This window comes from Elaeis guineensis, chromosome 1 (assembly GCF_000442705.2).
Source record: "Elaeis guineensis isolate ETL-2024a chromosome 1, EG11, whole genome shotgun sequence".
In the NCBI taxonomy this organism is placed as follows: Eukaryota; Viridiplantae; Streptophyta; class Magnoliopsida; order Arecales; family Arecaceae; genus Elaeis; species Elaeis guineensis.
This window is the reverse complement of record NC_025993.2, coordinates 76,367,877-76,382,297: the sequence shown is the minus strand read 5'-3', so window position 1 is coordinate 76,382,297 and position 14,421 is coordinate 76,367,877. Positions and strand designations below refer to the sequence as shown.

The window sequence follows — 14,421 nt, the reverse complement described above, 5'->3', positions numbered from 1 at the left end:
GGACAACCTCAAATTCTGAGATGACTCAGACTTGGCTTTTTACCATGTCATATCTCATACGGTGTGGTAGGAACAGTTTTAGAGGAAATCCTATTCAATACATATATTACTGTCCTGAGACAATGTCTCCAAAGAAACTCAGGGAGGTCCGTGAAGCTCATCATGGAACGGACCATATCTAATAGGGTCTGGTTCCTCCATTCTGAAACCCCATTGAGTTGTGACATTTTTAGGTGGAGTCCATTGAGAGACTATGCCATTATCCTTAAGATAGTCTAGGAACTCCCGACTAAGATATTCGCCTCCTCAATCTGATCGAAGAACTTTAATGGACTTTTCTGTTTGTTTTTCTATCTCATGTCTAAATTCTTTGAACTTTTTAAAGGCTTCAGACTTATATTTTATTAGAAATACATATCCGTACCTAGACATATCATCAGTGAAGATAATGAAGTAGACATAGTTGCCTCTAGCTGGCACATCAAATGGACCGCACATATCTGTATGTACTAGGGAAAGTAGGTCTGGGGCCCTTTCCCTTTGTTCTGTAAAAGGGAGCTTGGTCATTTTGCCTTGAAGGCATGATTCACAAATTGGATATGACTCGGAAGTCAACGAACTCAATAGCCTGGATTTCTCCAATTTGTTAACTCTATCTTTCGCTATATGACCTAGCCTTAGGTGCCATAGATACCTATCATTTAGACTATCTCTAGGCCTTTTAATTCCTATGGTATTCATATTTTACTCGATATAAAATACAGATACATCAATATGTAGCTGATAGAGACCATTAATAAGAAAATCATTTGCAACTTTATTATTTTCATAAAATATGTTACAATGGTTCTTATGAAAGCTAATCACATAGCCTTCTTGTGCTAAACATGAAACATAAATCAAATTCCTGCTTGCTGCAGGCACATAATAACAATCTCTAAGAACTAAATCTAATCCTAATGGTAATCGCAGAGGGTAGATTTCCACAGCTACAGTAGCAACTCTTGCTCCATTTTCGATGCATAGGATCATATCCCCATCCCTCAGCTTCCTGCTCTCCTCAAGACACTGCATAGAAGTGCCCAAATGAGCACTAGAATCAGAGTCAAGTACCCAACTGGATGCAGAGGAAACCATAAAATTAGATTCTATAATGAGCATACCTTCAGAAGAACCATCCTTCTTGTTCTTCAGGATGGCCAGGTACTGAGGACAGTTCTGCTTCCAGTGGCCGTTTAAATTACAGTGAAAATATTTTTCCTTTTCAGTAGCCTTCTTCTTCGGTTCCATCTTCTTCTTCTTCCCATCCACCTTCTGCTTCTTCACAGACTTTTTCTTCTTTCCAAAAGACTTTCTCTTGAAAGAAGTCCGCTCCACAGTAAGGACTGAGCCTTTTAAACCCTTCAAAGAAAGCTCAGTCGTAACCAACATGTTCATTAACTCAGCCAAGGTACACTGCATCTTATGCATATGGAAGTTCATGATGAACTGACCATATGCATCAGACAAAGATTGAAGGATCACATCAATCTGAAAATCCCTATCTAAGATGACACTGAGCTTCTCAAGCTCCTCAAGGTCCTTGATCATTGACAAACAATGATCTTGGACTGACTGCCCATCATGCATTTTAGTCTTAAAAAGTTTTTGATAGACTTGTACTTGGCTGTGCGACTTTGTTCACCAAATAACTCTTGTAGGTGAGCCAACATTTGGTGGGTAGTCATAATGTTCTCATGCTGGCGTTGCAAGTCATCAGACGTGGCACCCAACATGTAGTACCTGGCTTTGTTATCATCATCCGTCTATTTTTTTAGAGATGCTCTCTATTCAGCAGTCGGACGTGCTGGTATGGCAGGTGGGTCCTGGTCTAAGACATGAGTCAGTTTCTCGAAACTCAGAATAATTCTGTAGTTCCTCAACCAGTCTTTGAAATTAGATCCAGTCAATCTGTGGGTGTCTAGTATTTTGGTCAGGCAGTTGGATGCAGACATATTTTCTGTAGGGAGTCAAAAGTTTTTAGTTAGATTTTGTAATCAGACTTACCCAATTTGTTTAGGAGTTTTATTTTTAAACAAATTAGTCTCCCACTATTTTCTCAGATCCCTACACTTCCTAGGTAGAAATGTGAAAATCTTCATGATTAATGATTTCTAGTGGATGGTGTGTCTCACCGACTGGCTCACCACCTCACCTAACAGTTATTGATGATGGGTCAATCGATTTATGGACAACTCTTGTCCAATGATTCTCTAATCATGGTGTACCCAAAAGTTGGTCTCTAATTCATGAAGCTCATCATGCCCGAAATATTGCTCCAATCCTTAGTTAAGTCAGACCCACCATTTGCATGAATTAGATTCCTGATTGGGTCCCTCACCATATCCAGAATATTGAGCACAACCCATCCTCTAATCCGTAGCATCCAATGCCTAATGGACATGGTTGCATCTTCTCGGTGCAACTGAGCCACTGTAACTAGCCGAGAACAATCAACCCCGAAAAGAGCCCGCACATCCACAATGGTGGAAGATCTTAGACTTAATATTTTCTTAGAAAGATTTGATTTAGGTCTCATTAAACTTGACTTGACATAGTCATAACAATTATGACTAACCTAGTGACATGAGCTAGCTCGAATTATTAGCCACCTCAAAACAGAACTGGATCGACACATATGGCCAGATAAGTGAGACCGATGGAAGGGATATGTCATTAACTTGATAAGAATGCATTCGAGTCGAGTAGCTCCTAATTAAAAACCAGTCGGTCGTATCTGCCCAACTTATCTTAGACACCAAATTGTCGAACCAGAACCAATTGGGTTAGTCTACAATCCAGGCTCTAACCACTGAGCCAAATTAGGTCTTAACTTGATCGAGTCACATCTAAATGTGATTTGACCTTGACCTAGACTTAATCTTATTAGGCTGGTCAATTATTAGCTTTCATGATCCCACCTAACCAATTTTTGATTTGATTTGATCAACTGCTAGACCTAATTGTGCTACCCAAGCTCGAACCCAATTTTATGAAAATGGCTTAGATCTAAAATTCTCAATTTTAGACCTAATTTGATTTCATAAGCTTAATTTATTAATTAAGTCTTGGGTTCATAAACAAAATATGTAAATAAATCCTAGGGTTTCAGGATCTAAGGTTTTGCAGAAAAGTAAATTTTAATTTCTGATTAAGGATGAATGCGCAGCACTCCTACACGCTATAAGAACACCCCATTGAATGAGAGGAGAGGGTCTTAAATCTTACTTTATTCTTATGACCAGATGACCATGAGGAACACCTTAATCAGAAATATTAATTTAACTACCAAACTAGTTAGATCTAATTTACATATCACATATATAATTTCAGATCTAACTTATACATGCTTTGCATACATCTCATGTATTAAAACCTGATCTAATTAGTATGCTTTCAAATCTGATACATCATATATAATATTTAAAAAATAAGATTTAAATTGAACTATTCAATATAAAATCTATTCTAGACAGTTACTAGAATAATTCTACAACTAGTCTAGGCATGCAACAGATCAATCTTATGTATTAATTAAAATTTTATTTCTTATTTTTTTGATCTAAATATAATATTTATAATATCAAAAAAATAGAGAATAAATTAGACCTAATTTTTATTTTAATCATATTAAAATATAAAACTATAAGACTATTCATAGATCAAACTACTCCTAGTCTAGTCATGCATCTCATATATGTTAGATCTACTTAGATTTAATTTTAAATTTTTTTAATTTTAGATCCTATCATATTTGATATGATATCTAAAATTCATTAATATTAAATAAATAAAAATAAAAATCAGATCTAAATTAGATTTGAAATAGAGCCATCAACCTGGCTCTGATACCAGTTGAAGGAAAAATCAGCTTTTTTCTTGTAGGATCTTCCAGATCTAATGAGATCTGGGGTGGAATATTTTAAAAAATTATCCTAGGATCTTTTGAATCTAAGATCTATTAGATCTAATTCTTATTATCTGATATTAAATATAAAATTAAATCTAAAAATATGAGGAATAGAGAAATACCTCTAGGGTAACTAGATTACCCTGTAGATGATCACAGCAATGCCCGAGGTTCTAAAATAGCCATGCAGTCGTCTGGCCTCTATCGGTATCCACTCGAGTAGGATCTAGATCATCTTCTCCTTACAAATCTTTTTTTCAAAAATTAAATCTAGATCTGATCTGAAAGATCTTCAAAAGATCTTCTAAAACTGGAGCAGCAGCTTCTCAATAAATCTCAGCAGTCTTCTAATCAGGAAGCCACCACGCCTTGGATAAGCACCAGATGGATGCCCAACCTCTTAGACATGAAGAGGGGAGGGAAAGGAGTAGAGGGGCATGGAGAAGTAGAGAGGATTTAGGCTTTTTTTGGTTATTTCATAGAGTCTCTAAACCCTAGGCACAGACAGGGTTTAAATAGACTCCACTGCGCCATGCAGTGCCACATCATTCGACCAATCAAAAAATTCTAATTAATTCTAAAAAAAATTTGATTGGTAGAGTGATATCATCTGATCATATAAGATAAGAATCCCCATAATCTCTCCTACTGATGGTGCCAACACTGGATAAGCACAGTGAGATTTGCGCCCCACAGTCCAAGTTGATCAAGGGATCAGAGTCCTCATCTTATGGGACTCTATCCTTATCCACTTGGGGTGCACGCCCAATCTGAATATGGCACCCATTTTAAGGCCCAATTTAGCAGGTGGACACTCCATAAAAAATCTCCAATGACCTCTTGCCAAGTGGCATTCAGTTCAAGATCCATAGGTCAACGTTTGACTAATGTCCTAAAATGAAAATGACAGGTGACAGGAATTAGCAGGTGTTGTCTTAAATTCATCTCATGAATTGAAATAAATCTTTTTTGAGTTGGACTGGTTTCAGTCAGACTATAAGAAACTTTCTCAAGGTTCTCTAGGTGAGTCAAATCATATTTGGCTCAGTCGAGATAGAAAAGATTACATGAGGAGAAAGTTAGGCTCAATCGTGTGCTAGCACGATTTTCTTGAACCTAATTGGATATAATCCAAATCAATCGAACTGGACTAGCTCAATTGATGATATTCAGATCCTAAATCTTATTTGTGTGACCCAGTTAGGTTCATTTCCATATGGTAATGAGACATATCGTGATGTCATCATTGATATCATCGAAACTCCTTTCGATGGATCAGAACTCTTCTGATTCAGACAATTAGAATGATTGATCATCAAGATCATTCTAATTGCTCCCAAAATCCACCAGTAATATCTAGCAGTATATGGTGGCAACCCATTAGAAATGAAGATGAATCTCTCGGTGCAACTACCTGTGTGATTGAGTTCTTCTATCATAAGTCCCAACTGAATTAGGGTTAAGGTGAACTCGTCAAACCCAACATCAGTCATATGAATCAATCGATCGATCCAAGTCCGATGTAAAATCTTAATGGAAAATTTTTTTTTATTATTTCACTCTGCCATAGCCATGGGCTTAAGGACTCAATCTTTCGATCATCATAGGACTACTCCTCTTATCTATCGAGGTTGATAGATCCCTTCTTGGTGCGATCTGGTTCCTATAATGAATATGCTACAGCCAACATACACCTCAGGATTTTGAATGGCTAGGAGAATTAGTTTATGGTGTAGTCAAACTATAACACACTCAAGATGAACTGTCGATGTACCTCAGATCAAAGAACTAGACACACAGCTGCAGCATCGAGCTAGTCGTCGACGAGAAGGTAGATTTTCTTATGACTGCTCGAGGTGGTCACGCTCAGTACTCTCATTCTCAATGAATACCTATACTCTCGCTCTGGTGTCTTCACACTGTAGACTCAAGACATATCTACATTAAGGAAGCGATCGTACACCAACCTTTCAGATCGATCACCATCCTCGTGATGATCCTATGGTCAGAAGCTGTTTATGAGTTAGTTATATAAATTCATGCCTTAAATTTTTAACTCTTGAAAATATAAATTAACATTTCTACTAACTCAAAGGATGTATCACAAACATAATGTACACAATGTGATAGTAGAATAACCCTTTTATTCATTTATAGTCAAAATTATAAATTTGCCCTTACATTTGTACCGGAATGTGTCAGCCAATCTGGCATCTAGGACACACATCTAACAATCCTTCTGGGGATATGCTCTCGAGGCCGTAGTATATGTCCTAAATAAAGTACCTTTTAAATCTATTTCTAGTACTCCATATGAAATATATAAAGAAAAAAGATCCAATCTTAAGCATCTTAAGATTTGGAGTTGCCTGGCTTATGTGAAAAATATTGATGGACATAAGCTGGATGCTAAATCAAAAAAATACTAGTTTGTAGGTTATCCCAAGAAGAGTATAAGATACTACTTCTATAACCCTACTCAATAAATGGTGTTTGTTGGTAGGCATACCATTTTTTTAAAGAAAGAGTTTATCCAAGAAGGAGGCAGTGGGAAATCTGTTGAACTTGTGAAAGTTCAAAACCTACAATCGATCCAAGATTCACAAAATAATTCTCAATCAGATATTCCCATTGTTGAGGTATAGCCACTACATACACCTCCTCTCCAAAGGTCAAGTAGAGTGCATAATGTACCACTCAGGTATGGATTTATCATTGAGAATGACAATACATCCTATATCATTGAGAATAATGATCCTACGACCTATTCGGAAGCTGTCATGAGTAGTGACTTTGACAAGTAGCTCAATACCATTAAATCCAAAATAGATTCCATGTATACCAACTAAGTTTGGACTTTGATTGATGCACCTCAGGGTGTGATCCCAATAGGGTGTAAATGGGTCTTCAAAAAAAAGATTGGAGCAGATGGCCAGGTAGAGACCTATAAGGCCAGATTAGTGGCAAAAAATTTCAGACAAAAATAAAATATTGATTATGAAGAGACCTTTTCGTTGATAGCCATGCTCAAGTCTATTTAGATAATGCTTGCTATTGCAGCGTACCATGACTATAAGTCTGACAGATGGATGTCAAGACTGCCTTCCTCAATGAAAACCTGGAGAAAGAAGTCTATATGACTCAACCAGAGAGATTTATCTCTAGTGGGAGAGCAAATCAGGTATGCAAGCTGAATAGATCCATTTATGGATTAAAACAAGCATCGAGGAGCTAGAACATCTATTTTGATGAGATAGTCAAATCGTTTGGCTTCATCAAAAATATGGATGAACTTTGTATGTATAAGAAGATTAGTGAGAATACTATTATCTTCTTGATCTTGTATGTGGATGACATACTACTCATTGAAAATGATATCCCGATGTTGCAATCGATCAAGACATGGCTATCACAAAAATTTTTCATGAAAGACTTAGGTGTGGCATCCTATATACTAGATATAAAGATCTATAGGGATAGATAAAAAATGATACTAGGCTTGTCCCAATCTAGGTACATTGATCTTGTGTTGAAGAGGTTCAACATAGAGGAAATAAATGAGGTTACTTACCCATGGATCATGGCATATAATTCTCTAAGAAGATATCTCCTAAGATCCCTGAAGAGAAAAATAGAATGAGTTCTATTCCTTATGCTTCGACTGTAGGATCAATTATGTATGCTATGTTATGTACCAGGCTTGATGTGGCTTATACCTTGGGCATTGTAAGCAGATTTCAAGCTGATCCTGGGGAGGATCATTAGAAAGCTATAAAAAACATATTCAAGTACTTGAGAAGGATTAAGGATATTTTTTTAATATATGATGGATTTGATTTAAAACTGAAAGATTAGACTGATTCTAGTTTTCAATCTAATCCTGATGATAGTAAATCAATATCTGGATATGTGTTTACTCTGTATGGTGGTGCAGTAAGTTAAAAAAATTTCGAACAGCAAACTGTTGCTAACTCGATCACTGAGGCTGAGTATATTGCTACTAGTAAGGCTGCTAAGAGGCCATCTGGATGAAAAAATTTATCACAGAATTGGGTGTGGTTCTATGGATTGAACAACCAGTGCCCTTTTATTATGATAATACTGGGACAGTTGCTCAAGCCAAAGAACCAGATTTCATCATAAATCTAACCACATCCTAAGATGGTTCCACCTCGTTCGGAAGATAGTTGAAAGATATGATGTGATCGTGGAGTGAGTTGACACCAAGAGTAATATAGCGGATCCATTCACTAAGGCCTTATCAATGCAACAATTTGACCATCACCTTGATTGCATGGGTATCAAGTATAGGGGCAATTGGCTTTAGTGCAAGTGGGAGATTGAAAGAATGATGCCCTACAAGCCAATCACATACGAGATGTGATAGAATATTTTTTGTATCTTTCAGACTCATATAATTGATATTAATTTATTAATAAAATAGATATTTTTGATTCATTGTATGCTGTATTTTATTGTTTTAAGATTATAATGAAACCTATAGGTCTAAGCAATGATTTTAGGGCCGTGATGAAATCATGCTAGTAAGACCTAGATCCTTGATAGCTGTGACCTAAAATAATTTTAGTCATTGATTCATTGAGTCAGAGATCAATGATATCGATAAGACTGACATGTCTTATGTATGCTCAGAATGAGAGTGATTGATCTCATAACCTCTTTGTGGTGACACTAATACAAGGATATGGGTGCTCATTAGAGAATGAGTTCACTGAATAGACCTGTAAGAGAACATCAAATGGAGTCTTATTTACATGTCAAATGATGATTCTCTAGTGGGAGTTGTGTAAGTGATCCTTTGACCTGAGATCGTCATGGTACCTTGTGTACATGAATCTATATTTTGGTTCACTTCCTAACTTGATTCTTTGATCCTTGTATGGGGTGTTCTGGATATGGTAAAATATGTATGAAGGTTGTGAGTGATCAATAAGAGATCAGTCATTCTTAATAAGGGGAGCGAATATCCTATGTGATCTCATAGGTCGATGATTCTGAAAGTCTTTGGCTAAAGTAGAATGATAATTAGAAAAAGATTTTTAATATATCATCAATTGAATGATCACCTTCTGATCAAGATACATAAAGATAAGTGATTGAGTTTAATATATTTTCATACTCACAGCTCATCTGGGATGTTGTTTGACTGAAAGATTGAATTACACAGTAACTTGCCACTGAAGGATATTTTGATAATTTTTTATCAAAATTTCAAAGCTTTTGGATCATCATGATATGTTGCTAGATATCAATTTTGACTTATGAACTAATCAAAATTAAAAGAGTTTAATTCTGAAATCAATTAGGAAGAGTCCTAGTTGATTGGGACTCTTCGGATGACCTAATCTGATCGGATTAGGATTATGTAGAAAGTCTTGATCCACTATCGGTTAGATTTGGAATCCAATAGGTCAGACACTTTGAGATTTGGCCTTGATCTAATTTAATTAGAGTTTAATATAAATTCTAAGGATTAATTTGATATGCTAGCACATTGTATTAACCCAAGTTCCTAAATTGGTTTAGATTAAAGTATTTGACCTAACCTAGACCAGTTGTCTTTGACCTAATGGGATTGGGTCTATCTTGATTGGATTCTTATCCAACTTGAAATAGTTTCAAGTGGAGAAGAAATCCTCTGTACCCACCAGATGCCACACCAAAAAATAAATGCCACCCCTCTCATTTTAGCATGTGAAGATGAAGAGTCCTTCTTCATGAAGACTTTATCTTAACGTGTTGCCTTAATTTCTCAACCTGATCTCTTATGATTTAATGTGAGATTTTTATGACATGTAGAAGAGGGAGAGTCCTTCTGTGTGAAAGATCTCTTGCACCATAATTCCACACGGTGAATTTATTCACCGCATGAGAAAGTGGGGCGGTCCCATCTCATGTCTCTTGGTCCCTTATATATATGAGATATCCCATATGGCCTAGCTATTAGGATTTTGGGTTGAAATTAGAAATAAGTGGCATGTAAATCAGTGAGAAAATTATGAAAAAAATTTGAGAAAAAGACAAGGAGAAATTGAGTGGCAAAAGTTGTAAGAAAGGTGGTGAGAGAATTAGCAAGTATTGCTAGTGTGCCCTAGGGTTTCATTTTTTTATGTGTTAGAGCCAAAAATCAAATCCTAGATTGTGAGACATCTGAAGAGTATCTTCTTGATGTGATCCTAGCAGTAAATTTGGAGGCGACTGGGCTTTGGCATGATCGTTCCTTGAGTTCGAAGCTGGTAGTATTCTTAAGAAGATAAGGCTACGGCGGTGCACTAGTTAGGAAGGACCTTGGACAACTTCTGTGTGAATTATCATTGGAGGACTTCTACTTTGGAGTCTTGTGAAGATCACCAACATGCCACATTATCATTTTGGTGAAAGTAAAAATTCTATCCCTTTTTGCATGCTTGTTTTATTTTGATCGATATCAGCAAGGTGATTCTAGGGTTTGGGTTTTGACTCAATAGTTTTATATGTTAAAGCTATTGATTTGTTTGGTTTTAAAATTTTAAAAATCACTTTTCGCAGCATGGCCGAAACCCAACATTAAATTCATAGAATTCCATAGCTTCTCCATAAGTATACTCTGCAAAAGAATATTCAAGTGGGTCTAATAATTTGCGATATGAGGACTGACTGTTGTTATTGAGAATTCTATAATCTGATAGAAAATTTGTTGGTGTTTCTAATTGGAGTTGGAATTAAGGGTTCAGTTTAATTTGATTAACCAATGCAGTGATAGTATCCTTCAATCTTTTACGTGTACAATGTTATTTGCACAATAAATAACAAAAGTTTCGAAATGTTATCTTAGAGACCTTCTACATCAACAATATTTGCAGTTGGATACATGGATATTGTGTAAAATTTTCTATGAAGTGGAAGAATCAGATGACTCTGAAGATGATGGATTACATGAGGAAGAATCATACCCCTCTGTAGAATCTGATGAACATCCTCCTTCAGTCCCGGAAATGCCTGATGTGGATCTTACAATCCATGTAAGGATTCAGGCATTGACAATCTCAATAATCTTCAGCATGGGGAACTGTTAAAGGCAGAATTTGAATCCTTTAGAAATCTTCCTAGAACAGGAACAGAGGTGATTGTTTTTGGCTGCTTGTTATCTAGCTTGAACTATGGGCATGTCAATTCAGTTGATCGTGTCTGTGACTATAAGCTGGATTGATTCAACAGGTATTTGATCATGCTTGCCTGCTATCATCATGAGTGCATTTGCAATGCTAAAATGTGTGTTCAAGCTAAACTTGAACTTGGCTCATTAATTTTTTAGCTGAATCCAGCTATTGGCAAGGCTCTCTTCCATTATAAAAGCTGAATCATTTTTTGATATTAACAGCTAGCTTAGAACTTAGTAATTACCAACTCAGAAATGATTGAGGTGTTGCTGAGCTGAGTGAACTCTTCTTGGTTTGTAATATTAATCTTGTCCAGCTTAATCCTTTTAGTATAGTTCTCTTCACTTGATTTTGAACAATAAAAGAAATGTTGTATCTCCACCATTTGCAGGACACCCCCTTCCCCGGCCCCTAAAAACAAGAAGCTCTCGAAGATTACTACTTGCTACAAGTTTCACACATGCAATAAGAGCAGTATTCTTTATATGTCCGATGACTAGGATACCCATTCACTTATTTTGGTGTGTGATGCATATACTTTCATTTTTCTTGCAGGATGGCAATCAAATTAGGTTGGATCAGATACAAATCAGATCAGATACAAGATAGATAAAAGATCTATCGACTCAAATGTGGCTTATTTATTGAATGGATCAAAAATACAGAACTAAACTTAGGCTATTTTATTATCCAAACCCCAAATGCAAACGCATACTCTTGCATGCTGAAACTCGCTGGCCCACATGCGCATTCATACAGTACATGCATGCTCATGCTTACCTGCACACAACCATAGATGCATGCACAGAGGCTTAAATGAGGAAAATAAGAAAGCAAAGCAAGAGTGTTGCAATCTCTAATGCTAGTTCAGCCCTGAAGAGCTGTCATATCATCTATCTCAAGGTTATGACTCTCAAAGAGGAGGGTTTGGATTGTATCTTTTGCACAAAAGAATGATTGATCTTCTTTTATAAGATGTCGACCCAATGGATTGCATAGACCTCAAAGCACTCTATACTCCTTAGTCATCAACCTGCACATATCTTGAAGTGACTATTGCACGATATAGTGATGAGTTCGTGTGAAGGAAAGTGAATCTTCTTTCATGCAAAAGATACCACCCCTATCCTCAGAAAAAGATTACATTGGGTGCCAAATACGATGCATTATAATAGCCATCCATTTTAAAGATAGATGATATAGTAGCTACTAAGACCATATAGCTTTTTTCTATACAGCTAATATGCATGGCAGAGTATCCCAACTCTCTCTCTCTCTCTCTCTCTTTCATGTGGGGGATCCAGATTCATTAATTGTAGGGATTGACTTGGCTTAGGCAAGTACATGAAGGGTAAGCGAGTCACATAGAGAAGCTTTTTGGTACAGAATTTTGGAAAGATATAGTGAGTTGCCTTCCATCTTTCTACAATAGATTGAAATTCTTGGCCAAAAATGGTTTGGAAGTGTTATCTTGGAAGGACAAGTGGCTCCTCAACATTCCTTTATGCCAATCCTTTACTCATGTTTATCAAGCTTGTCTAAAGTCTGGTATTGTCACTAAATTCTACAATGCAAGAAATAATAATTGGAACCTAAAGTCAACTTATTCTCTCTTCTGCTGCCCAAGCTAAGTTAATTCAACTTAGTGCAATTCTTGCCGGCTTTCATTTAAACTAGCTTGTAAGCCCATGCAATGCATGGGATACTAGAGCCCGCTTCTTCTCATCAGCCGGACTCAGCACTTTCTTAACTAGATTAGTTATATATATTATCAAACACTTGCACTACAACAACATAAACCTTCCTCAACGTTCTAGCAATAAATAGAAGGAGAATTTAAGAAATAGAACTTGAAAATTTTCTTTTAATAATATGTTAAATAGTCATCAGTTTGGATACACATTGGTTTTAATTTATAAATATAATAATTATAGTCATGCTTTGAATGGAAATGCAGAAGACCTACATTAAACATATTTTCTTAGCAATTAAAAAAAATCATACATCTTAGCCTCCCTTTTTTTGGGCCTATGTAATAGATAATGTGATTTCCTAAATCATCTAATATAAATCTTACAATTGTCAAATGGTGCACACCTAACATGGATTGTGTTGACCTCATCAAATGGTGCACAATTTAAGTCAATCCTACCGTGATCCAAAGACCTAAGCCCCTATACCATATATAAAACTTTAGTGTGAGATGCATGCACATTACATGTGCTTATTCCTGCCCTTCTTTTCCTAGGGAACCAAACTTGCTTAACGATCACTACCTTCACTTCTTGATCACATATACATAAATAAACTTGATCACATATTTGTAGAAGCGATCTCAAATATTCAAACTTAGGCCTTTTAACATTGCACAAAACATCCACATAGGAATCAACTTGTAACACAAAATGGATGAAAGAAAACATAGATGACTTATATTGAATTGTAGACGACAAAACATACACAAAATTTCGATTTGACTTCCTTTCGAAAGAACTAAAGGAAGGGACTTTTAACTTTTAAGAGAGCCCATGATAGCTCACCCGACCTTCAATGTAGCTCCCCTCTGACTGAACCCCATCCACCCCAATAACCAACGATGGGAACGGCTCGGCCAGCATCCTCCCCACTCCCTTGGTGATCAATGCCTTGGTCCTCTTCTGCATACTGATGAGCACATTGTGCCCGGTGTTCACCTTCAAGTTGGCCCTCCTTGGTAGCCCAACCACGTTCAAGTCCCCAAAATCCTTTGGCTTTATCTCCAGCACCTCATCTGGCAGCACCCCATTGAGCATCGAAATGAGGTAGGAGCAGAAGCTCTAGGTGATCTCTACTACCTTTAGATCCAAACTTCAGTGATGCTGTTGGAAGGATCCCTCATGGGTGCGGAATCCGGATCCCCCGCCCAAGATTACAAACACTGATGACGATGTTGATACCACAACAGAAAGAAAGAAGAGAGATGTACAAAGACACAATCAAATACGTAGATCAGCACAAAGCTTACCTCCATAGGGCATGCAAGCTTCACTATGAAAAAAAGAATAAATACAAAAAAAATACATCCTCTCCACTCTCATACATCAATCTCTCTCTTTCTCTCGATAAGAAGCACAAAATAAACCCTTACAATGCTCTCAAAACCCCTTAGGGAGACTCTCTGGCTGCTACCCAAGATCCTCAACCTCTTCTACCTACCCACAAGGCATCAAACCCCTTTTAAAAGCCCTAAACTGATTCTTGCTAAGATTCTGGCCACCTAATCACCCTTGCATGCGTCTGCAGCCATCCGATCATGCCCACAAGCATCCGTGG

At 36.8% G+C, this 14,421-nt stretch overlaps 1 pseudogene; it reads left to right on the top strand.

Annotated features, from left to right (window-relative positions):
• Window positions 1–11,159, top strand: part of LOC140855934 (uncharacterized) — a 46,865-nt pseudogene extending 35,706 nt beyond the window's left edge.
• The last annotated feature ends 3,262 nt before the right edge of the window (window positions 11,160–14,421 follow it).